Source organism: Aquarana catesbeiana, linkage group LG01 (assembly GCF_042186555.1).
Source record: "Aquarana catesbeiana isolate 2022-GZ linkage group LG01, ASM4218655v1, whole genome shotgun sequence".
NCBI lineage: Eukaryota > Metazoa > Chordata > Amphibia > Anura > Ranidae > Aquarana > Aquarana catesbeiana.
The window spans coordinates 496,041,746-496,069,193 of NC_133324.1; the positions used below are offsets into that span (position 1 = coordinate 496,041,746).

Genomic DNA, 27,448 nt, shown 5'->3' on the forward strand with positions numbered 1-27,448 from the left:
ATGAGGATGCTATTTTTTTTAGATCTGAAGAAGCAACAGAGCAATCTAGACACTTATGTCCTGAAACCTTCACTATCACAACATAATCCCCCTCCTCACGTCACACCAACCTCAATGTCATAAATCTCACCCCGTATACACTCAATAACGAGGAAATCTCGTTATTGCAATTAGGACTTGGTTTTTGCCCTCTCGATGCGCTTAAGGTTACTGAGACAATTAAGGACTTATACTTGTTTGCACGCAATTTAACTTTCAGATATATTTATGATAAGGATTGTGTTAACCTCGGCCTGGAGCGTGAGCTCGCGGAACGGACCAGAGGCTTCTCTATGGAGGAGTTTAGGGCGCTCCGTGACCTCATGCTCTTGTTCGATGAGGGTGATACCGGGGACCCTGTTCTGTCACAAGACAGTGGACCACCTGGTGATATCCCTTCATTGGGGCCCCCAACGGGGATGTTCCCCGCTGCCCCCCCTTTACCCAGTGCTTCTTGCCAAACTGTTGCTCCTAAACAAACAGCACTTCCCAAGTCTTTCCGACTACGTTCACGTAGGTTTCCTGACCTGAATACCTGCCCGGAGATTTGGGCCTTTCTTCAAGCAACCATCAGTGACCTCAAAAAACAAAAATGGCCGGACTTTCCTTCTAACCTTAACCCGAGTCAAACTCGAGCTCTCCAATCTCTACAGAGACGCCCAGATGTCGTTATAAAACAATCCGACAAGGGTGGGAATATTGTCCTTATGACACACTACCAATATCAATCAATGTGCCTTGCCATCCTTAACAATAGGAATTGGTATAAACCTATTACTCAAGCTCATGTATCGTCCTTTGCACACGAACTCCAGGCTCTTTGCACTGAGGCCTACATTATAGGCCTCATTGACAAAGACACCTTAGAGTTCCTGGTCCCCAAATTTCCCCATATCCCCACCTTTTATTCTTTACCTAAGACCCACAAGAATGTGCAAACCCCTCCAGGAAGACCCATAGTCTCAGGGATAGGCTCGTTAACTGATAATGCCAGTAAATTTGTTGACGCATTTTTGATGCCTCATCTCCGTAGCCTTCCGTCCTATATTAGAGACACCACGGATCTATTGCAATGCCTTGAGGGAATCCAGATCCCTCCGCACGCCCTGCTCGTGGCTGTTGATATTGAGGCTCTGTACTCGAGTATCCCACACGAGCAGGGCGTACGGACGGCTGGTTCCTTCCTGTTCGAACAGGACACAACCACATGGCCCTTAAATCATTTCATACTTGCATCAGGGGCGGATCCAGAGCCTAGTCTCGGGAGGGGCACTGCCAGAAAATACTTTTTTTGGGGGTAAATTTAACGGCGAAATGGCTGGTGTTAGCGCTTCAATCATCACAGCACCATGGTTGTTATGGTGTCAGGATGATTGAAGCGCATTATTACATGGTTATAAAAAATGAAATGGTTCAACTCACCATAGAATCAGTGGGAGCCCCGAGCATGTCACTTGCCACTGTCACCTGCCACACGTTGCGGATTGTCACTTGCCATGTCACCTGTCACTAGATGCGGATTGTCACTTGCCACGTCCCATGCCACACGTTGCGGATTGTCACTTGCCACGTCCCATGCCACACATTGCGGATTGTTACTTGCCACGTCCCATGCCACATGTTGCGGATTGTCACTTGCCACGTCCCATGCCACACGTTGCACAAACTGTCACTGAGCTGCACACAGCTGTTCACCAACGTAGTCGGAGCCGCCCGTGCTCTCAGCTGTGGAGCCGCCCGCCGGCTCTCGACTCTCACCCACAGCGATGCCTGCCCTGCCCACCCACAATCTCGGAGGGGGCAATTGCCCTGTTGCCCCCCCCCCCCCGGATCGGCCCCTGACTTGCATTATTGCACTTCATACTAACGAAAAATTATTTTACTTTTAATAATCAAATGTTTTTGCAAATACAGGAAGTTGCAATGGGGACGTCCAGCTTATGTAAACCTATATCTAGGCGGCTGGGAGAGGCACATTCATGCTCATGATAAATATTCGGAATTCTTAAACGATATCCTTTTATGGTATCATTTTATTGACGACCTATTACTGGTTTGGACGGGTCCCAGGGATAAATTGTTACAATTCCTCCGTGAACTAGACATTAATGATTTAAATTTAAAATTTACGTTTAAGATCAATTCAGAGCAGATCTCCTTTTTAGATTTGAATATTATTAAACAACCGGATGGAACTTTGGGTACTGACCTCTACAGAAAGCCGACTGCCGGCAATACGCTTTTGTTTGCCACTAGTGCGCATCCGAGCTCTTTGGTGCGGAGCATACCATATGCCCAGTATCTACGTTTACGCAGAAATTGCACACGGGATAGAGATTTTAAACTTCAAGCCAAGGCACTACGTGAACGCCTGCTGCTGCGTGGTTATTCCCCCACGAATCTACGTAAAGCATACAATAAGGCCATGTCACGCTCCCGGACTTTCCTACTCTTTAAACGTTGGGAATCTTCCCCTCTCAAGGATACCGTGAGATTTATCACGATGTACTCTGCACATCACAACTTGCTCCGCAATATCTTAACCAAAAACTGGCATCTTTTGGCTGAGCATCATACGCTGGCCAAATATATACGATCAACTCCGGAAGTTGTCTTTCGTAGGGCTCGGTCGTTACGGGATCAATTGACTTCTAGTCATTACACTTCTACCAAACCCCCTAGGACTGGACCCAATGGCACATTCAAATGCTGAGACTGTCCACGGTGCCCTTGGGTCCATGAAGGTAGATACTTCGTTCTACCCAACGGACAGACCCTGGTCCCACGTACCTTTGCCAATTGCGGCACAAAAGGGGTGATTTACCTAATGAACTGCATATGTAAAGCATTTTATGTAGGCAAAACGATCTGGGAATTTAGACAAAGAATTGGTGACCATCTGTATGATTCGGAAAATGGGAAACTAACCACCATTGACCGACACATTGGCTTGCACCACAGATTTGACAACTCGGTTGTCAAGTTTCTGGTGTTGGAGGTAGTTCAACCCAATCCCAGGGGTGGTGATTGGGATCGCTCGATACTTCAAAGGGAATCTCTCTGGATCGAGCGACTCAACGCCACCATTCCCCCTGGCCTTAATGAGTCAGTATCATACAAGGCATTCCTGTGATGTTCTGGGTTTTCTCCTTTGGTTTTCTTCCCAATTTCCCTTCCTCTTTCTCCTTCCCCTTCCCTTGTGGTTCTCCCCCCCCCTTCTCTTTCTCCCCCTCCCTTCCCTCCCCCCCGCCCTCCATTCCCCTCCCCCTCTGCACTCCCCTTCCCCTCTTTCCTTCCCTTTTCTCCCGCCCTCTGTTCCCCTTTTGTTTCCTCCCTGTCCCCCTCCTTATGGGGTTGTTACTAATTTGACTGTAGGATGTTCTAATACGTAACATGTTTACCTACCTGTGACTACTCTTGATGCTGTTGGGACAAATATTTGTCCTAAGTGACATTTGTAATCATTATTTACTGCATTTATATATTTTGGTTTTGTGTTAAATGTTTGCCATCATTACTGTTCAAAGTTTGCTGTAAAAGGACAATCTCTCCCTTCTCAATCAGGCTATGTTGGTGCCTGTCAGTTCTTGGTTCTCCTTCTCGCGGCGGACACATGTTTGCCCTGGCAGCCCGTTGGCTGCTTGTGTCTCTATGTCTAGGAACTCGCTTCCCTCCGACAGGAGCGCACGCTTGCGCAGTAGCACATTTCTGTGCACGTGCGCAGTGCGGGCAAACAGACCAAGTGACGTCAGGGACCGCCCACGTCGGCGTGCCCTGACTTCCGGGTTGGGGAGCTCTTATAGCGGCCAGCATTGGCTGCTGTGTGAGCCTGATAGCCTCCCGACGCTGAGCCAAGTCCTGGATGGTTTCACTTAAGGTCAGTTTCCCTTCCCCTCTTGTTAACTTGCTGCCTTTTTACCTTGCGCCCCTCCGTTTTTGGATATTTGTGGCGCTGTCTGGCGCCCGCTTTACTGCTCCTTGTGCTCAGCCTACCTCTATAGGTATGGCTATGTACTCTTGTAATACCTTATGAATGCAGTCTTGAGAGGGAACTACCACTCTCATTTTTTTTTTCATTGCTCATTTCCCTATCATTCTTCTGCTCCCCAATCTCAGTATCTTTATTTGATATGAGACTGATTCCTGCAGTATCTATTTGTCCCACTACTGTTCTTCATACAACACTTCCCCCTATTGTAATGTGATTGGTAATCTTTATATGTTAATCTTCTCCTTAGCTATAGTAACCCTTTTGTGACGTACCCACTGCCCTATTTACTTGGGTGCCTGAAGTTACAATGCCTCACACGGCTTCATATGATCCCGTTTACCTACGTTCTCTATAATGTGAATCCCTACATCCAACTTCAGCTCATGCGTCATATAGTACTCCAATTTTTAGTCGGTGAGTGCCAGCCTTGCTACTGTCAGTGTGCAGTTTTTTCAATTTTAATAATCTTTATAGCCCTTATTATCTGCATGGATGGTGATTCCTTGGGTTTTATCTTCCTCCCCCCCTTAGCCCTTATCCCCTCCCTCTTTCCTCCCCTTTCCTTTCCCCTTCCCCCTCCCCCGTATTGTTCCCCCCCCTTCCACTCCCTGGCCTCTTCCTTCTCCCCTCTCCCCCTTCCTTCCTCCCCCTTTCCCTCCTTCCCCCTCCCCCCTCCCTGTTTTTCCCTTCCCCCTTCCATTCTCCTTCCCTGTTGGTTTGTTTCCTTGCCTGTTTTTGTTCCCCTCCCCCCCTTATTTCCTCGACCCCCCCTTTCCCCCCCTCCCCCCTGTGTCCCCCACTTTCTTCCTCCCCTTCCTCTTCCCGCTTCCTTATTCTATATTTCTGTCCTCTCATCCCTTTTCCCATTTCTTCTTTCCTTCCCCCCCCCTCTTTTCCTCTTCCCCCCTCCCTTCCCCCTCCTCTCCCCCCCCCCATTCCCTCCATTCCCCCCTCCTTTCCCCCCCGTCCTCTGTTTTCCTGAGCCCCCCCCCATCCCTATTTCCCTCCCCAATTCTCTCTCCCCTTTTCCCCTCCCCCACTGGCTCTCCCTCATAATGTTCTTTCCTATACCACCACCTCGGGTTACTGTAATTGCATGGCAATGGCACACCTTCTTATGATATCACAGTATGGTGATGTTCTTAATCAGTTATTAAATATTTATCCATCAGAGACTGTCTGTCATCCCCTGTGGGGGATTTATATGGGGTCCTGCATGCCCACAGTAATCGCCTGAATGGGTGAGCTTGTCCTTATTTTTACCTTACTTGTATGGAGTGTTTTGATATTTTGTAAATAATTTTGCTGCAATAACTCTATATCTTGTATTTGAACCTCATTGCTCCCATTCACCTCTAAACTTCTAGAACGCTTAGTCTACAACCGTCTTAGCTTTTACCTCAATGAAAATTACCTTCTTGACCCCTTACAGTCTGGCTTTCGCTCGCAGCACTCCATGGAAACTACCTTACTAAAACTCACTAACAATTTACTAACTGCTAAAACCAACAGCCAGTACTCCATACTCCTACTACTTGACCTCTCTGCGGCCTTTGATACTGTTGACCACCAGCTCCTTCTCAATAAACTACATTCCCTTGGCCTCTGAGATTCTGCTCTATCCTGGTTCTCTGCCTATTTATCACAGCGCTCCTTCAGTGTCACCTACAACTCTGTCTCCTCCTCTCCATTGCCCCTTTCTGTGGGGGTCCCCCAAGGCTCGGTTCTTGGACCCCTTCTCTTCTCTATCTACACCTCCTCCCTTGGTCACTTAATAACTGCCCACGGCTTCCAATACCACTTATACGCTGATGACACCCAAATCTATCTGTCTACTCCTCATCTCACTCCTTCAGTCTCCTCTCGCATTACTAACTTACTAACTGACATATCAGCATGGATGTCGCACCACTTCCTTAAACTAAATCTCTCTAAAACTGAGCTATTAATATTCCCCCCCGCCCGTGCCCCCCTCCATGACTTTTCCATCAAAATCAACAATGCAACCATCAGTCCCTCCCCTCACGACAGGGTACTCGGTGTAATCCTAGACTCTGACTTGTCATTTCAGCCTCAAATCCAATCGCTGTCAAAAGTTTGTAGAATTCACCTCCGTAGCATCTCTAAAATTCGCCCTTTTTAAACAAATGAAACCACCAAGCTCCTCATTCACTCCCTTGTTATCTCTCGCCTTGACTATTGCAACTCCCTTCTCATTGGCTTACCTCTCCATAGGCTATCCCCTCTTCAGTCTATCATGAATGCTGCTGCCAGACTTATCCACCTTACCAACCGCTCAGTGTCTGCCAACCCTCTACTTCAATCCCTACACTGGCTCCCAATCACCCAGCGAATTAAATTCAAAATTCTAACCACAACATACAAAGCCATTCACAACTCTGCCCCAAGCTACATCACTAATCTTGTCTCCAAATATCACCCAAATCGACCTCTCCGCTCTTCTCAAGACCTCCTGCTTTCAAGCTCTCTCATCTCCTCCTCCCATGCTCGTCTCCAGGATTTCTCCAGAGCCTCTCCCATCCTCTGGAACTCGCTACCTCCATCTATCTGGCTATCCCCTACTCTTGCTACCTTCAGGCAATCCCTGAAAACTCATCTCTTCAGGAAAGCCTATCACGTCTCCAACTAATCTCCTACCACTTCCACCAGCTCATTCCCCACAGTTACAACCTTTTGTACCACCTGCCCCACCCTATTAGATTGTAAGCTCTTCTGAGCAGGGCCCTCTTAATCCTATTGTATTGTATTGTATTATAACTGTATTGTCTCCCTTTTATATTGTAAAGCGCTGCGTAAACTGTTGGCGCTATATAAATCCTGAATAATAATAATAATAATAATAATAATTTGTTAAAGCTACTTTATGTCATATTGTAGATATGGTTCTCCTGAAGAAGCGATGCTAACCGCGAAACCGGTCGAGAATTAAAGCTTTCATCTAGAATTGTGCGGAATCCACTGACTTAGACTATGTGGTATCTCCTCTTTTATGTTTATATGTAGTGTTGTTGTTTATAATTGCAATTGTAAGTGTAATTGCTTTTTTATCAATATTTTTTTCTATTAAAAGTGATTTTCTATAAATAAATCCTATTTCTTTGTCCCATACCTATTATTGTATACTGATATTGAGTACCGTAATAGTCCCATTTCTTCCCCTTTGTGGGGGTCGAGACGCTAGCTGACAGTAGCAGCAACTGCAGCTACCGCTCTACCCTCTTATTTTCCTTGATTATGATATTCTGGGATGATGATACTTGTACCTATTAAAATTCTTATTGTAATATAGGCCGTTTCAACTTTTTTTTAGTAATGGTTTTTATTGGGACTGCGACATTATGGCAGACACATCGGACATTTTTGACACATTTTTGGGACCATTGTCATTTATACAGCGATCAGTGCGATAAAAAATGCATTGATTACTGAGTAAATGACACTGGCAGTGAAGGAGTTAACCACTAGGGGGCAGTGAAGGGGTTAAGTGTGTCCTAGGGAGTGATTCTAACTGTGGGGGGAGTGGCTTCAACACACAGGACAGTGATCGCTGCTCTCGATCACAGAAAGCAATAGATCACTGTCCTGTCACTAGGCAGAACGGGGAATGCTTTGTTTACATAAGCATCTCCCCGTTCTTCCTCTCCGTGACACGATTGCGGGCACCCGGCGAACATCAAGTCAGCGGGACGAAGACTGCGGCGGCGCGCATGCGCTCGCAACACCGCTTCTTAAAGGGGACGTACCTGTACGCCCTTTCGCCCATTCTGCTGACGTACATCGGTGTGTGCTGGTCAGCAAGCGGTTAATAAAGACACCAGAAATTAGGATTGTTTGTGTGTTATCAGCTTAAGCACATTGTGTTTGTCTAATGTTGTGACCTAGATGAGGATCAGATTTCATTTTATGGCAAATTACTGCAGAAAACCAGTAAATTCCAAGGGGTTCACATATTTTTTCTTGCTACTGTAACTAATGCAGGAAATGCTAGAAGAAAACAAAATTACCATGTTTTATTTCCTGTAGTATAGCTTGAGAGAGTGGAAGCAATATTCAAGCAAAGGAACTATTTCCAGGCTTAAGCAGCCTTTAAAAGAACTATTTTAATCATAACATTTTTTTTTTTCTACTTTTTTTTCTAAATTAAGGAGGCTTTTGCAGGCTACCTACCTAATTCTGACAAATGATTGTATCTATTTATTATTTATTTAAATAAATACCTAATTCTGACAAATGATTTTATCTTGCAACAAGTTTGAGCATAATGCCAGGATTTTAAGTCAAGATGCTTTCAAACAAGCACTTCTACCTTTAGTGGACCGTACTACATACAGTGAAGAGATTTCTAAAAAATCTGGTTTCTGATTGGTTAACTGATGCAGCCTGGGTGACTCAGTATTCTCCACAGAATGGAGTCTCTTCATGACTGTTCAAGTGAATCACTGCCTGCAGCAAGAATGGCCGGATGCAAACCAAGTTAATGACAAGTATAAAGAGCAACATTATAAGAACAACCATTAATGAGCGAAACGCACATCTCCTGCCACAATGTTAACCCTTTGCAATCACCTGATAGCGATTTTGTATTTTGCCTGTACAACCCTTTCAAATACTTGTTTATCGTCATGAGAGTATTGCAGCGTTAGTAGCAACAAAGAAAGTGTGATCGTCTATTTGCAATAAGGAATAGAGATGCTTCATATCTGCGGAGGAGCTTGGTGAATGAAGTCCATCTATACAATTTTACCATGAAATAAATGTTGTTTGCTAAGAGCTTCAGGATCTTTTCAGAAACTGATATCCCCATAATGGTAGTGAATTACATTACTGCTTACATCAGTTATATTTGTGGACTGATCTCATGAAGGTATAAAATACATTCCCACCCAGATACTTCAACCTGGAGTATAGAAACTGCTCTCCTATTCTTCCTTACCACTTACCGTATCTTATTCATTCTAATTTGAAAGGTAATTGAGGTATGGTTCACAGATGGCAGATATTAGTTCTCATAAATCTCTTTGCAGAATAGAAAAATAAAGGCAATATCCTTTATTTTAAAGGGTAAAACAAACCCTAACAATGAACTTCATTTATTTGCTCTCTTTTAGAGCTCATTTACACTTGCATTAGCCATCTGAATGGCAATCCGCTGTGGATCGCATTTCAAAGGGCATTTGACAAGCAGTGTGAAAGCATTGTTGGCAACCACCCAGTGTTGCCAACCTACCAGACTGAAATTTACTGACGCAGCACCCAAAATTTACTGGCACAGCCACGTTTTTACTGCTATTTTCAAAAGTTACAAAATTACAGTTTTAAGTGCAAATTTCAGTATTTAGGCTACAAACAAGTACAATATGCAATTAACAATGTCATTTAAGGTAGATATTAAGGCAAAAACTATACAGTATTTCTTATTTTATTTTCAATATAGTAAGTAAGAAGCTCAGGGACAGAACTCAGGAGGGCAAGAAATTAGAATGGGCGGCACACACACATGAAATTGACTCTCACAGTGACACTAGCAGCAGTGTGTAGCAGCACAGATGTTGATGACACCGCGCCGACACGACATGTCCCCTCCTGAGTCAGTGACAGGTGGTCCCTTCAGTCCACTCCAGTCCAAACAGCACTAACAGTACCTCTCCCGGCTTGCCTTGCTCCTGTTCCACAGACCCACACACAAGACTCTGGTTGCTGCGCTCGGCTCGCTTGCACCATCACATGACACACTCGGGCACCGCCTCCGCCTGACCCGCCCCCCACTGTTTGAACACACTGTAGCAGGCACTCAGATGGTCCCAGACCGTAGCTGCGCATGCGCAGTTCCGAGCCGAGCGTCCAAGCCATGTTTTTGACTGGCAACCTTTTCCTGTCACTGGCATTTATTGGCAGGAGAAAAGTGGCCATTTTTTTACTGGCTGTCAATAAAAATAGTGGCGGTTGGCAACACTGACACCACCACACAGCAACTGTTTGCATATGGCATGGCTCCATTCACCCAAATAAGTTGTGTTTGGCAGGCAGTACTGCCAACAGGGGAGATAATTTTTGCTGCAACACTACAGATAAGCTTGGGCGTGTTTGAGATTCTAGTCCCAACTCACCTGCCCGATCCTGCCAGGAAGCCGACACTACACACTGCTTTATTGCATTTTGAAATACCGCTTGAAAGTGTTTTATTATATCGGTTCATTAAGTACATGTGTTGATCCCACCAGAAAACTTGTGAGCTGATAAACAAGAAAGAGAAAATGATCTTTGGCATTTTTGTCCCTCTTACCTCCACTTATGTATCATTCTTGTTTTTTGTACAGAGCACGCAAGGATTGTTTGCTGCTTTGGAAAGTAATCACTTACTTTATGTTCTTTTCAAAAATAATAATAAAAAATGATTGAAACAGAAAGAGAAAATTATCTCAGGCATGCACCGTAACCCACCTCCATCCCTAATTATGCAAATAAAAACAGAAAAGTGGCCATGGAACTTTAAATGAGGTGGGTCAAAGGGTAAATACATATTTTTTTTTATGACTTGCAAAAATAGGCAGAATGCATTGCAAAAAATAATTGTACATCCACAATAAAAACATAAAAAATACATATACAGTATAGAAAATGCATGTACTTTATATGTGTGTAATTTCAAGATATTACACAGATGATATTCATGGGATGTCATAATAAAATATATGATGATGTATGAAACAACAAATTCTGTAGCATCTGTGGAACTCAACGTGTTTCGTGGATCAGGAGTTTGATGTAAAAATGTTAGCGACTAAATGGAGATAGTAATCTCGTATAAATCTGTATAGAAGGAAAAAATATATTAAAAATATATTAAAAATAATTCTTCAACCAGTCAAAGGGAGAATGTCAACAATAAATGACTTAGCTACTCACATGTCAACTCAGAGAGACGGCTCAGCATGTGGAAGAAGAATTGGAGGCGACGAGACAAACGTCTGTCCCGGGGTTGAGGCGGGAAAACGCCCACAGCAAGCCGGAGGGGAAGCACAACCCGGACTACAATGTGGTTCGTGAAATGTGTACACATCTGTGAGCCAATGGGTACTGTAATGAATGTATAAAAAATTGTGAGATATGTTCAAATATGTGATGTAGCAAATGTTAAACAGCGTGTTCGACAGGTCCAGAAGGGACACCAAAGTAGTGAGGTAGGGAGAAGGTGTAGCATGGGCGATAATGTGATCGTTGACAATAAAACCAGGCACAAAAAAAGGGGAAAAAACCAGACCAAAAAAAAATCAAAAACAAAAAAAACGGAGAGGCAAAACAAAATATGTAAGGAATGGGGAAATATGTGATGAAGGTGGGAAACCACCCAGCAGGGTGTTACCTCTGTGAAAAATCAGGTGTAGGGGGTGAATCCTAGTAGCTATCATTGGCAAGGCAGCGTGCACAATGAGGTCCTGGCTGGTCCCAGCTATACGCCTCCACGACTGGTGAGTGGAGCCCTGCCAACGCCGTGTAGACGCAGCATCAGAAGCGGATAATACCAATCCATCATGCGGCATCAGATAGAAGCCCACAACCCAGTAAAGCAATGCTAAAACAGCAGCATGCCGCTGTTACTGCTAACATTTTTGCATCAAACTCCTGATGAGTGGACATTAACACGATCCACAAAACGCGTTGAGTTCCACAGATGCTACAGAATTTGTTGTTTTATACATCATATATTTTATTATGACACCCCATTAATATCATGAGTGTAATACCTTGCTATACTGTACATGCATTTTCTATACTGTATATGTATTTTTTATGTTTTTATTGTGGATGGATGTACAATTATTTTTTGCAATGCATTTCTGCCTATTTTTGCAAGTCATAATAAAATTATATATTTTCACTGTGACCCACCTCATTTAAAGTCCCATGACCACTTTTCTGTTTTTATTTGTGAGCCAATAAACTCCTTTTCACTCAGCCTGTGCTGCACTCCTATCAGTTACTCTTCCAAGCTCTCTCTAATGCCGCGTACACATGGTAGGACTTTACGGCAGACTTTGCCCGACGGACTTTCTGAATGAACGGACTTGCCTACACACAATCAACCAAAGTCCGTCAAATTCGTACGTGATGACGTACGACCGGACTAAAACAAGGAAGTTCATAGTCAGTAGCCAATAGCTGCCCTAGCGTGGCTTTTTGTCCGTCGAACTAGCATACAGACGAGCGGGCTTTTCGACCGGACTCGAGTCCGTCGGAGAGATTTGAAACATGTTTCAAATCTAAGTCCGTCCAACTTTTGAGAAAACAAAGTCCGCTGGAGCCCACACACGATCGAATTGTCCGTCGGAATCCCTTCCGCCGGGCAAAGTCTGCCGTAAAGTCCGCTCGTGTGTACGCGGCATAATCCGTGTCTTCCCCTAGGACAGCAAAAGATCTGTGGCCAGACTCCAGCTTGCTCCTGTACAGAATATTGAAAAAACATATGGACCAATAGGTTCTGCCAACACAACAGTTGAACAATGAGTTGTCCACTTGGGGCCATCAACGGATGGACCGAAACAACTGGCCTGCACAGTAGAGTCAACCTTACTGTTGCACTGTGTAGAAGTAAGTAACAAAAGTTGAGTTATTTTACCAGGCACTTGGGTGAGTCCACCTTGCTAGGAGAACCATGGACAGAAGCATAGCGTAGGTAAGTGATCAAGGTAACATCAGCATGTCTGCAAATAGTCAGATGGCTTGTCGGCATTTTGCTGCTTCTTCCCAGAGAGAGCGTTCCTCTCTGTCCAGCCATTGCGACTCCAAAGCAGGATTTTCAAAAATGTGGGCCTCCCCTTTAGCCACTACAGGGAGGTGAGCAGGGTAGAGCATTGTATATTGTAAATCCACAGCTCGGAGGCGCTTCTTCACCTCTGTGATCTGGGCTCTTTGCTTTTGGACCTCGGCAGAAGCAGTGCGTCACCAAAATTACTAGCTTTGGAAAGGATGGTATTTCTATCCCTGTAATTGAGCATTTTAAAGATAATTAGATTGTGCAAGGGAAGTTACCCTGTGGCAGTGGTCTTGGAGGGACCCTGTGTGCTCTTGCCACCGAAGACAGCAGGAAAAGAGGTCCTTTCCAAAGACAGTGAGTAGCCATTGCTCGATGAAGGCCACTGGGTTTTTCCCCTCTTTTTTTCCGGGTGGCCTATGGCCCAAGCATTATTTCTGCGCAGTCTAGCCTCCATGTCATCAAGGCAAGTAGCATGTTTAGCAGAAAGGGAGTGATTATAGTACACATCATGTTGTAATGGTGCCCATTCATTTTCCAGTGTGCTGAGGCGCCCCACTAATTCTGCTGTGCAGTCCCGCAGCTTCTGCATATCCTGACAGAAGAAGGAGATTTCAATTTTTTCCGATGAGCTTTTACAGGATGAGTAACTGCTGACAGAAAATCCCTCAAAGTAGGATCTGGCCTGTCAGGGTCTGGTATCTGAGCAGACTGCACAGCATAGATGTCCACGGGGGGTACTAACTGTGTCCCATTCCAGCAGAGAGGTGGCAGGATCCTCCAGCAGGGCGGTGTCATTGGCTTCAGATTTGTTGCCACTATGATCCTCCTCAGGCAGTGAGGGAAGCTTAGGCTTAGCAAAGAACTTCTGGGCCGCCTCTCTGTACTTGGCTTGCCAGGGAGGGAAGCCACCATCTTGGCCCACATGGTCTGTGGCTGGGCGGGTGGTTGAGCTGTGTTTAGACAAGCCTTTATAAAAAGTATACTGAAGTGTAGCCCAGAATTCAAGCAGTTGCCCTGCGTGAAGGGATTTGCAAGCTAGCGCCCAGAAATTGTGCCCTCAGGACACAGCACACAGCAGCATGTAGAATCAGTGGAGCAGGCAGACCAAGCTTACGAGCACATCCGCTGCCAAGCCATGCCCCATAGTCAGGTTTTTATTGTTCTCTGTGACCCAGCTGGGGAGATTTCATCTCACGCCCCATCCCCTTGACCACAAGATATATGTTTTAATCTTTTCGCAATTTGCAAAAAATTCATTTTGTTGCTTGTATTGCCACCATAGAGATTTCCCAGAGAGTCTAACTTTCCACCCCAAAAACAAAAATGTAAAATATTGCAGCTGTGGTGGCTGCATTCATTTTTTCCAGTATTTTGTTCCTTTATTTTCACCTGCTGATCCTGCCAGCAACATATTTCCTTTCTTAGGCTGGCCATACTCATTATCTCTATGGAGAAACAACATTGTCACCCCAGGACAGGTTATGGAAAACCTCTGTAGTCCTCAGAGACAGCTGGTAACAATGCAATGCAGAGAGCACAGCTAACAAGATTTCTGGCAAAATCAACAATTTTTTTTAACTTGAACAGCTTTAACAAATGGCTTTTAATGGTATATTTAACAGACCAATGGGACCAAATAAGAGAAGTTCATTATTAGAGTGTGCATGCCTTTTAAGGGTTAAAATTAGTGTGGAAGATAGGGATAAGTGTTAGGGCCAGTTAGAAATAGGTTATAAGCAGGGTTTTACTAGATATGCCCCTATCTGGCACAATGAAGCCATCCTTGAAGTGGCTAAGCTCCAACATGCCACTAGATGGCAAGTAAGCGACCCTACTCATTTACACCACATTTTAAAAGGCGGGCACTCTACCACCCTTCCAAGAGCTGCAGGCTAGGTTTCAGTTACCAAACTCTATAAATTTCTTACTTACAACTTAAACATACAGTGGCGGGGGGCGTGGCTTGGACATACATGTGAAAAAATACCTACAGAAATTGACCAGACACTTCGCTACCGGTGTGGAGCTACCCCTACAACGACCTCCGGTCGAAATCCCCCTAAGGCAGGGATGACTAAAAGACAGGAGGAGAGCTTTCTTGACAAGCGGCAGATCCAACATGGTGGATCCCCGCTATAGCAGCGCGCAGTGAAGGACCGACCCAACTCGGGGCATCCATGCTGGAAAAGTATGCCCACGATCCAGGTGGCTAGGAATCTGTGCAGCAGCCACACACATCATACACAGCAAAAGCAGCAAAGAACAGCCCCTCTATGAAACCGCAGCGCATGGAGCAGCATGGAGCAGAAAAAATGGTGCCAGCAGCTCATGGGATCACAGTGAGTACCCTCTCCTCCCCCCTCCCTTTGGAATAACAGACCCCTCTGACTCCAAGCATAGAGAAACCTCTCTGCAAGACGTCCTTACTGCAGTACATACCTATGGCTTCTCACCCACTGAATTGTCAGCAGAAGTTAAAAGTATGAAGAAAGATATACTGCATATTAGACATAACATGCAAAAAATCAGAGAAAGGGCTACTGCTTTGGAGGGTAGGGTGAGCTCAATAGAGGATGAACTGCCTCCACTTTTGCAAGATGTTCAAATGACAACAGCTAAAACGACAGAAACAGCGGCTATAGTGGAAGATATGGAAAACAGTCTGTGCCGTAGTAATATCCGCATTGTTGGCATGCCTGATCTGAAGGAAAGAACCCTGTTGACTTCATTGAAACTTTCCTAGCTGACACATTTGGCAAAAATAACCTTACCCCATTTTTTTTCTGTGAAAAGAGCCCACAGGGTGCCTTCTCAGCCACTGCCACCAGGGGTCAATGATAGACCATTCTTGCTGAAGCTCTTACATTATAAAGACAGCGATATTATCCTTCGCCTGGCTAGACAAAAAGCTAATATGGAAGTACAAGGCACCAAAGTATCCATATTTCCAGATTTTTCAGCTGCAGTCCAAAAGCAGAGGGCAAGATTCACGGAGGTGAAAAAACGTCTGCGAGCAATATCAGTGATTTATTCAATGCTTTACCCAGCCAAACTACATGTAGTAGCAGATGATTCTGTACACTTCTTTGAAAACCCGGCTATGGCTACCAACTGGCTTGATCACCTGCATGCGGCTGCTCGTGGTGCTGACCCGAGCTAGAAAAGTGCTTTAACCTGCTTACCTACATTTCTGTTTGCTCACCTTGCTAACAATGGAGCCAAAGGAGGAACACATTTGAATTTGCTGTTTTACTATTTTTCTTACCAGCAACCCTTGTGCTTGCCTTTAAGAACAAAGAGTCCTAGCCCTCGCTTGTCCCCCCTCACATTGCTCTGTGGGGCACATTTGGAAGGCTTTCCAATGGGAACTTCCGCTTTCTTGGTTGGAAGAAGTTGTTTATTTTTCTTTTTGTTGTTTTCAAACCCTGGTTGGGTGGGCACTACCTCTGCATTACTGTTCTATTCTACCACAAGATACTGTTCTCCAGAGTAAGATGACTAATGCCAACTACGTGGAATGCCTCCTGCACGCTGGAGTCCGTGGTACACTACTTGACCGGACTTCTGTGTCCCCCGGCTACAGACTTGCCCCCCCATTGGCCCTGGATTTCTTCAAATATGTTTTTAAAGAGTAACCATACAGAATCGGTCCTCTCCTGGAATGTGAGAGGCTTGCATGATCCTAAAAAGAGACTGCAGTATATACTTTTCTCTCACACCAGGCTCCCACTGTTATTTGCTTACAGGAGACTCATCTCACTGGTGACACTACCAATCTATTACAACAATCAAAATATCCTAAACAAATCATTCTGTGCATACTCGATATTCTAGGGGGGTTAATGTATTTTTTTCCAGGACTTCCTCATTCACTAACCTTGACACCCAAATAGACTCTGAGGGCAGATTCATTTTTCTGATGGGTATGTGGGAATCTCATGCTTGTGTAATTACTAGTGTTTATGTGGCCCCACTTTTTACTTTGGTAGTACTACAATGTTTGTCTAGGTTTCTGGCTAGGCATCCCCAGCTCCCAGTGTATGTTTTGGGTGACTTTAACAGTGCACTGGATACCTCAATTGAAGTACATAAGAAATACTGCCCGCAGGGCCCCAGAACACGTACCGCTTTAGCCAAATATATAGCAGAACTTGGATTACTAGATCAATGGAGATGTAAGTTTCCTCTCAAGGCCCAGTTCTCCTGCCATTCACTGACCCACTCTACTCTCTCCCGTATAGATTTTGCGCTGGGAAATATCATGACCCACTGTTATGACCCTTTGGTAACATATGTGGTAATATATCTGGCCAGGGGCCTGTCTAAACACTCTCCAGTGGAACTCAGTTTAAATTTCCCTAAGGTTAGATTACCTATCCATTGGAAGCTGAATCCATTTTGGCTTCATCTGTTTACTGACACTAAACATATGCAGGTTAAATCCGAAACTTTCTAGTAGATAATAGGCATTCAGCCACTTCTGGTGTAGTGTGGGTTACCCTGAAGGCTTTCATTAGCGGTACAGTATGTGCATTAAAGTGATTGCTACAATTAAGACCAAAAGTAGACAATGGGCCAAAGATGCCAGTACATCTGTAGATAGGGCTGAAGAAAAATTCCTGCGCGATCCTACACCTGATCATGAGAGGCAGTGGACAGATGCAAAAAACGTTACCGCACTATACATCAACAGCAAGCGGATAACAAGCATTTCTTCACCTCTCGAACATATTTTGAAGAGGGTGAGAAAACTGGTCATATGCTGTCCATGATAGCTAGGTCCCAACAACCTTCACAGGTCATACACAGATTCAGTCAAGTGGTTACAGATACTCCCCCAATTTTGAAGGGGTTCCATGCCTTCTTTCACGATATTTATTCCTCAAAGTTTTCTTAACCTGCAGTTCAGTTGTCTAACTTCCTGGATGGCATTCAACTCCTGAAGCTTCAGGGGGAAGATAAAAAACAACCAAATGCACCTCTTACCCTTGGGGAGTTACAACTTGCACTGGCCATGTTCCCCAACTCTAAGGCCCCAGGAAACGATGGCTTACCAATTGAATCGTACAAAAAATTTTGAGGAGTGCTCTTACCAGAGTTGCTCCGTACGATTACTGATGCACATTCCCTGGATTCTTTGCTGAGCTCTATGTAGGAAGCGGTGGTAGTGGTCCTTTTGAAGCCAAAGAAGGATCCTGATCAACCTGAATCCTATAGACCCATTCTGAATACGGATTTAAAATTGTTCACTAAAGTCATCGCCATGAGACTATCAAAGGCGGTGACTAAACGTATTCACCCAGACCAATCCGGATTCATACCTAATAGATCTACGGCAAACAATCGTCTACATTTAAATATGCAGATCCCCACAGACAACCAGGGTCAGAGAGCTATTCTCTCACTCAACGCCGCTAAGGCATTCGATAGTGTTGAGTGGCATTACTTATGGCAGGTGTTAGAAAAATTCAACCTGGGGGAGATCTTCATTTCATTGATCAAACTACTGTATAAGGCACAGAAAGCGTGTATCAGAATCAATAACACTTTAATAACACTTTTTTAATAACACTTCCCCTCCCTTTGATCTGCACAGGGGTACAAGCCAGGGATGCCCCCTGTCCCCTTTACTATTTGCTCTCGCCATAGAGCCCCTGGCCGCAGCCATTAGAGAGAACACGGCTATATGTGGGTTTAAACGGGGTGATCTGGAAGACAAACTGGCACGATATGCAGACAATGCGCTTCTCTTCCTGGGTGACACGTCTGCCTCACTGACAAGCCTTATGAAATTAATACATAGGTTTGGGACCTTCTCTGGGTTCAAAATAAACTGGGACAAATCCACACTACTACCATTGGATCCTCTTGTGGCGTCCCTACCCCTGATAGCAGAACAGATTAAGGTGGTAGATATCTTTAGGTACCTGGGCATAGTTATCCACCCTAACTTAGATCTTTATATCAAACTCAATATAAACCCATTGATTAAAAAATGTCAGGAAAAAACAGCTAGCTGGATTAAATTACCTCTCTTGGTAGTAGGTCCCTGTAACTTGATAAAAATGATTTGGAGTCCACAACTCTTGTATGCTCTTCACAATGCACCCATCTGGATCTCTATCCATGTTTTTAAGAAATGCAATACCATTTTCCACACATTGATATGGAGGAAACAGGTTCCACGTATCAAGCTGAAAACTCTACAGGAAATGAAGGACTTGGGTGGCCTGGCAGTTCCAAATCCATTTTATTATTTAATAGCAGCTCAATTGCAGCACTTAATGGGCTGGCTGTGCCCCGAGTCCTCTGATCCTATAAGGAATATTATATGCACACAACTGTCCGGTGATGGCCTAGTGGAATGCATAGAAGCGGGAGAGTTAGGGGTGCTACCATCTTACCCCATCTTGGTACTCATAGACAGAATATGGAGTAAAGCCAAGCAGCACTTCCAATATGCGGGATACACTAACTGGTCACGTATCTGAAACAATAGGAACTACCCAGAACTAGGTAAATTACACTGTTTCTCCACCAGTTTTTTTTTTTTTAATCAACAAAAAGGTTTTTATTGATGAGAACACAAGGCATTACATGGTACATTTTGCATATGTATGACATATATGAATATATAAAGAGAGGAGTCTTAATTCTCACAACAACATAAAAGTGGCGTTAACTATAGAGCCAATACTGTTATCATACAACCAAAAAGTAGCAGCATTGTATCAGCCTAGTGCTCCTACAACAAAGAAACAAATTTAAGATAAATTAAATAAAAAATAAGAGAAGTAAACCAACCACTGACATATCACCAGGGGTCCAGATCCACCAGGCATGCAAAGCACTCCCAGCATGTCTCATATCTTATCATACTGTATACAACTTTCAAGAGCAAGGCTGTATGTACAGTTATCCCATCAGCAGCCTATCCAAGGCCAGTTGTGGAGGTGCCATGTCTGGGGAGTTCAACCAACTCTGCCATATATTGGAAAAATTTTTTGGCGATTTTCTATGTTGATATGTGTTTTTTCCCCGTATAGGGGAGCATTGATCATTTGGATCCACTGCGCCTCCCTTGGGGTACAAACGGCAATCAGCTTCCTGGCTAAGTATAGGAGTCTCATGAGGGCAATGTATACCGAGGGGAGGTACAAATCTTCTTCCAGGTTGTTACCTAGTAGGCACACCAGTGGTTCCAGCTCAAGTTGAACCTGGAAAAAACACTATTTATCCTGGTGACAATGCAACTCTAGTACCTCACTAGTTTGGGGAAACGCCAGAGCATGTGTATGAGGTCGCCCAGGTGGGCCTGGCATTTTGGACATATGGGGGAATCACGCCTGCCCCATCTATGCAACTGCACAGGAGTATGGTATACCCTGTGCAGTATGAACAAGTGGGACAGTCTCTGTGCCACTGATATTGATACCAAAGGGGCCTACTCCCAGGATTTGATTCCACTGCGCACCATCAATGGGGACAACATCTTGCTCCCACCTCTCTCTACATGGCAGCAAATCTGGGGCTAGTGCGTGTGATAATAGGTGGATATAAATTGTAGTTGTATATATTGAAAGCGGTGACCTTTGAGTGTGGGGAATCTGCTCAGTAGTTGGGTAAATGGTTTTAAGACAGGTCCATCAAGTATTTGGGTGAGGAATCTAATCCCGACTCTTTCCCAAATCGACCGGTTGGGTACCCTGTTTAGCTCTGTGTAAAAACAGTTTCGCCATATAGGGGTCTGACGGAGGTAGCCCGTTAATCCCAATGTGGTCTTAGCCCTCTTCCAGATTTTCATCAGTGACCGAACCATGGGACAGGTGGAGGGGACTTTAGGGAAGCCCATCTCTATATTAGATAGGGCAGTATAGTCTGTTTCAGGGCCCAGGAGGAGACCCCTGGAGGGATATGACACCGTCCCAAGATCCCAAACTGTGAAATGTTGCAGCTGTGCAGCCAGGTAGTACATTAGAGGGTGTGGGACCGTCATGCCCCCTTGGTCCTTAGGGAGCTGTAGAGTGGCCAGTTTAATTCTCACCACTCCACCTCTCCATATAAGAGCTCTGAATTGCGAGTCCATGCGCTGGAACCAGTACTGTGGTATCCAAATCGGAACAGCTGCAGTTCCCAGATCATTTTTATGAGATTTATGCGGCCAGTCACTCCTTAAAGTCTATTGGCCAATACTCGTGCCAGTAATGTGACGTCTGCATTAAGCAGAGATATAGGCCTATAGGAGTACGTTAACCTAGCTTATGAGTGGTGTTGTGTATATTCCACAGTTGTACCATGGAGGCCTCTTGCAAGACTTTCAATTACTGCGCATGGAATTCAATCTGCCAAATACCTTATTTTTCCAAACCTTGCAACTTAGACACGCTATATCAGCACAATCTACAATATCTACCTGGGAACTAACTAGGCCCACAATACTTTCACAACTAGTTACATCAACGTCCCGGAAGGAACAAATATCCTCCCTATATGGCTCTCTCATATGTCAAGTGTCTAAAGCTATGTCACTGAACTGCAGAGCTGGCTGGGAGGAATATACAGGGCACCTTTCGGATGAGGAATGGGCCACAATACTAGCTAATGTACTTAGACCGTCACTCTCCTCATCTCAAAAACATACTCAATTGTTTATTATCCATCGCACTTATCGTACCCCCGATAAACTGCACAAATGGAATAGAAGGGCCCGATCGCTTTGTCCTCGTTATTTGGTGGACAATGGTACACATGTATACACATGCTCTGGAAATGTCCAAAATTGCAAAGACATTAGTCCACAGTGATAAGTTCTATTAAAAAAATTTGGAACCTTAAGCTTGAAGTAGACCCTAAACTCTGCCTACTCGGCTGGTTAGATAAGGAACTGTATACACCCCACACCTATATAGCCATTCTTAGGGCTCTATTTATAGCTAGAAAACGTATAGCTAGAAAATGGCTCTCGGTATCATCTCCTACACATACGGATTGGGTTACGGCCATAAATTACTCTCTTATAAGGGAACAATTGATGTACAAACATCAATGTAGCCCAAGAAAGTTTGAAAATATCTGGGATGCTTGGCTAGAAGTTCCTGGCTTAGCCCCCTTATGTCTGGTTCAAAATAAAATTCACAGTGGCAGGACCCTATCATCTGCCTAACCGTAGAATTGATTAGCCTGGCGGGCTGTGTGTGTGGCCGGTGGGAATAGTGCTATAGGGCTCCATGTACAACTTAAACTGAAGTGATATAATTTATGTGGTGGTATCTTGTTCTGCAGTGGTTGACTGTATTGTTTTGTTTTACCCAACGGTTAATGTATAAATACTGTAAACCACACCCCGTTTAGGGATATGTGGATAGAATGGATACATTTGTGTCCTCTCAGTTTTGTGATATGTTTGTGGTAAAATGAAAATGTTATCTTTATTTTCAATAAAAATTATCTGATTAAAAAAAAAGTGGCTGTGCAGGGCCCCACCTGGGACTGGCACCTGTCTCCCTAAATGTGCCCCAGAAGCTTTCACAATTACTCTATATATTATTTTACGGACTGCTAGATTCTCTTATTTGGGACCGGGGTAGCCTTATATATGCTCTAGCGCTGTCTAAAACTTTAGGTATTGGACCACTCTTCTGGTTGTAAATATGGTCTTCCAAGTAGACCTACCCTTAGACCACAAAATATGCTTACTAGGCATACCTAATAGTCCCCAATTAACAATTAACTAAGGAAACCACAGGCTGGGCATTATTCCAAGCCAGAAATCCTATATTGCAGCACTAGAAGTTGGAGCCTTCTCCAAGTCATCAGGAGTGGATTGACCTCATGGGTCACACATTTAGAAAAGCTTATCTTTCAATGTCGAGGGTGTGCCTCAAAGTTTAATAAAGTATGGGACAACTGTCTAGCCACGCCGGGCTTATCCCCAATTGATCTTGTAATGGGCAAACTCCTTTAGTCGTCTAACTTTCTGGATTTGAATTTCTAAGAGATTTGTTGAGTTGGAATTAATTGGTGTGGTACAACACTGTATTGTTATGGATATGCCCGATTGATTTTATGGCATACCCTGACATCTTTGTACTGTTTTTGCTCACTGAGATGTATACAAGCTGTCTCTAGTCATGTTTCCAATGTAAATGCATGCTCTGGATGACATTATGTTGTTTTCAATAAACTTTTTCCTGATTTAAGAAAAAAACTGAAATCTGTTATAAGTGATGGAGTGTGAGGGACATAGGATTTATTTTCAGCACGGAAAGCACCATCACCAAAACCTACTGTCCATGGCTTATAACATTGTAATATAATGTACCACTAGAAACAACTTGGGAGCACCTATGAATAGCTTGCAGGTGCCATGCAAGTCCTTAGTGAGCATGGGGCAAAGGGGTATACTAAAAAGAGTAGCAATATGCCAGCAGAGCAACACTGATCAATGTTAAAGAGGGATGAATACTTCATTACTGAACATCAGTCTTAATAAACCTGTCTGCCATTTGACGGCTGAAAGATTGTCTATGATCACCCATAGGCCAACTTGATTGCTAAATTAAGTTATTGAAGATGACAACCTGGTTTAGAGAGCACAAGGGCCATAGGAAATGGGAATTCTTGTTTTTTTTTCTCTTTCCTCATGGGTACGTATTTAACAACATGGTTAGAAAAGCAGATATAAGCAGTAAACACAAAGCAGCCAAACAAAATAAACCTGCAGCAATTTCTGTCAGTTAGACCAATGTAAGGTTAGTTGCTATTTGTTACTGTACTGTACACATTTGTGGATACTTTATATAGCCTTGCATGCTTGGAATATTTGTTCAGATATATATGCTACAAATTAGATTAACTTTCACTTTATATTCAAGCTTTTTATAGATTTTTTAGAATTAAAAGATTTTTCTCTGGACCAGCTGAAGGACTAGGGCTGACAGTAATTGCAGATTAAGGCTCACACACAGAAGTATCTATGGAGAGATCTCCATATAAATAAAAGTGACATAGAATGGGGACAAGATTTTATGGGGGGGTGGTAATGCACACAACTCCTTTTGCCTTTTTAAATAATGAATTGTGCAAACTAGATGCCAGAAGCTAGTTTTGCAAATATATTCTACCTTAAAGTGGATGTAAACCCTTACATATACCCAGTGAAGTGAACCGCCACAGATGATACACATGGATGAAACAAATCTCCCTACATAAGTTTTACTTGTATATCTGCTGTCTTCATCTTGTTATATTATTTTGAATTCTTACATCGTGTTAGAATTTTCACTTCCTCATTCTGCACTGTGAGAAAAGGCTTGGATTACACTGGGAGACAGCTGATTGGAGGAAATGTACACCCCCCCCTCCACATTGGTAGAAGAACGAAAATGCTTTCAGAGTTGTCTTGTGACAAGTCAAGCTCTCTGCTAATCTATTTATAGCAACCTCCCATGACACAAACGACAGGCTGCATTTATCTCCCCTCTCGGAGAACTTGTCAGATATTATCATGCTGATAACAGAGTAACGAAACAGCAAAAACACACAGGACTTTGTGCTTTGGAGAGAGATAAGAAAACACTACAGATATACAGTATCTCACAAAAGTGAGTACACCCCTTTACATTATTGTAAATATTTTATTATATCTTTTCATGTGACAACACTGAAGACATTACACTTTGCTACAATGTAAAGTAGTGAGTGTACAGCTTGTATAACTGTTATAAATTTGCTGTCCCCTCAAAATAACTCAACACACAGCCATTAATGTCTAAACCGCTGCCAACAGAAGTGATTACACCCCTAAGTGAAAATGTCCAAATTGGGCCCAATTAGCCATTTTCCTTCCCCAGTGGCATGTGACTCATTAGTGTTACAAGGTCTCAGGTGTGAATGGGGAGCAGGTGTGTTAAATTTGGTGTTATTGCTCTCATTCTCTCATACTGGTCACTGGAAGTTCATGGCACCTCATGGAAAAGAACTCTCTGAGGATCTGAAAAAAATAATTGTTGCTCTACATAAAGAAGGCCTAGGCTATAAGAAGATTGTCAAGACCCTGAAACTGAGCTGCAGCACAGTGGCCAAGACCATACAGCGGTTTAACAGGACATGTTCCACTCAGAACAGGCCTCACAATGGTCAACCAAAGAAGTTGAGTGCACATGCTCAGTGTCATATCCAGAGGTTGTCTCTGGGAAATAGACGTACAAGTGCTGCCAGCATTGCTGCAGAGGTTGAAGGGGTGGGGGGGGGGGGTCCGCCTGTAAGTGCTCAGACCATATGCCGCACAATGCATCAAATTGGTCTGCATGGCTGTCATCCCAGAAGGAAGCCTCTTCTAAAGATGATGCACAAGAAAGCCTGCAAACAGTTTGCTGAAGACAAGCAGACTAAGGACATGGATTACTGGAACCATGTCCTGTGGTCTGATGAGACAAAGATAAACGTATTTGGTTCAGATGGTGTCAAGCATGTGTGGTGGCAACCAGGTGAGGAGTATAAAGACAGTGTGTCTTGCCTACAGTCATGCATGGTGGTGGGAGTGTCATGGCCTGGGGCTGCATGAGTGCTGCCGGCACTGGGGAGCTACAGTTCATTGAGGGAACCATGAATGCCAACATGTACTATGACATACTGAAGCAGAGCATGATCCCCTCTCTTTGGAGACTGGGCCGCAGGGCAGTATTCCAACATGATAACGGCCTCAAACACATCTCCAATACAACCACTGCCTTGCTAAAGAAGCTGAGGGTAAAGGTGATGGACTGGCCAAGCATGTCTCCAGACCTAAACCCTATTGAGCATCTGTGGGGCATCCTCAAACGGAAAGTGCAGGAGCGCAAGGTCTCTAACATCCACCAGCTCCGTGATGTCGTCATGGAGGAGTGGAAGAGGACTCCAGTGGCAACCTGTGAAGCTTTGGTGAACTCCATGCCCAAGAGGGTTAAGGCAGTGCTTGAAAATAAAGGTGGCCACACAAAATATTGACACTTTGGGCCCAATTTGGACATTTTCAATTAGGGGTGTACTCACTTTTGTTGCCAGCAGTTTAGACATTAATGACTGTGTGTGAGTTATTTTGAGGGTACAGCAAATTCACACTGTTATACAAGCTGTACACTCACTACTTTACATTGTAGCAAAGTGTAATTTCTTCAGTGTTTTCACATGAAAAGATATAATAAAATATTTACTTTTGTGAGACACTGTATACTGGAGAAGGGGGACCCTGTGCTACTCTGTAAAAGGGTGCCAGATTTTGGGAGAAGCAAGCACATTGTTTGCTCAGGTGTGTGCTGGTTTCATAATGGAGCCAGAGTTAGAGCTCAGGGCCCCACCCTCCTGAGGTAGGTCAGTGTGTCTGAGGGGAGCCATGTGGGATGCTGCCATGCATCAAGGTCAGGTTGGGACTGAGGAAGGCCCAAGCCTGAGTGGAAGTCCAGGAGAGACAAGCGCAGCTAGGGAGCTGCAAGGAAAGCCACAGAGCCAAAGTTCAATGTTTGTGCATAACACTGGGATGTGTTTGATGGTCAGGAAGACCAAAGGTGTTTGATGGACAAGAAGACCCTGCAAAGGTGCTTGGAGCAGTAAAGCTGCCACGAGAAAGCCAGGAGGCTAAGTGTTAAATTTTCGAAGTGATGCTGTGCCCTTAAAATACAGTTTTGGACTGGCGCAACTCATTGTAAATGCACCTACCACTTGAGTGTAATCACCCCAATCTTACATATGGTGGAGGATGCAGGCATAAATGGCAGAGTTCCAGATCCTTGCCGACCAGAAACAGTGAGTAGCAATAAACAGTGTGCAGCAGCTAATCTGAACGCAGTGAAATCTGCATGTGAAAGTGCCTTGTCTTGCAAAGTCCTAAAGAGACATTATGCCAAATTTTCCTGAGTTAAAAGGAACTGTGTTAAAAAGTGTTGCATGCCTGACTGTAGAGATGGGGCGGTCAAAGCGCAAAAAGGAAGCAAGATTTGCTGAGATGAGAGACAGAATTCTGTGGCTGGAGTAGTTGTTACCAACAGAACAAGCCCCAGATTGGTGCAAGATGCCTGTAGCCGCACAGGAGCAAGGGAAAAAGAAAAGCAAACAATCACTCAGTGCAAGGAGTGAGCTGATGGGAGTGGTTGCCCGTGGCAGCGAGGGAGAAATCTGTGCTGCTGACTTCATATGGCATATGTTGCTTTCTGAACATGTTAAGGACTTTTTTGGATGCGTTTGCGATGAATGCTTCCTAAAGAGGGTGGCCCAGAGGTCGCTGGGCTGAATTGGTGCAGCCTTTTCTGACAGAGGAGTACCAAGGGGTGTACTGCTTGATGGGTCATAACCAAGTGGGACTACCACAGGTACCTAGAAACAATCCAATCTAGAGAGCGCTGGAAACGTTTTGCAGGGAGAATGTGGTCTCCCACAGCAACCAGTGAAAGTCTGTTGGCAGAAAGGGAGAGCTACAGCCGAGATGTGGCTCAGATTTTGAGTGAAGATGTTTGTGCAAAAGTATCTGTCGTCGCCCTTGGCAATCGTGGAGGAAATTTTGTTCAGCCTGCAGGGGATGGCAGAAAGCACAAGAAACCAGTGGTTTCATCTTATGCCTGTGTGTGTAAAGTGGTCAGCCCAGAGAGGAGGGTACAGTGTCTAGCAGT

The 27,448-nt window shown here is 44.2% G+C and overlaps 1 protein-coding gene across 2 annotated transcripts in view; it reads right to left on the reverse strand.

Moving 5' to 3' along the window:
* YJEFN3 (YjeF N-terminal domain containing 3) overlaps nucleotides 1–27,448 on the reverse strand; it is a 268,133-nt gene that overhangs the window by 231,994 nt on the left and 8,691 nt on the right. The gene's annotated exons all lie outside the window — the stretch shown is intronic.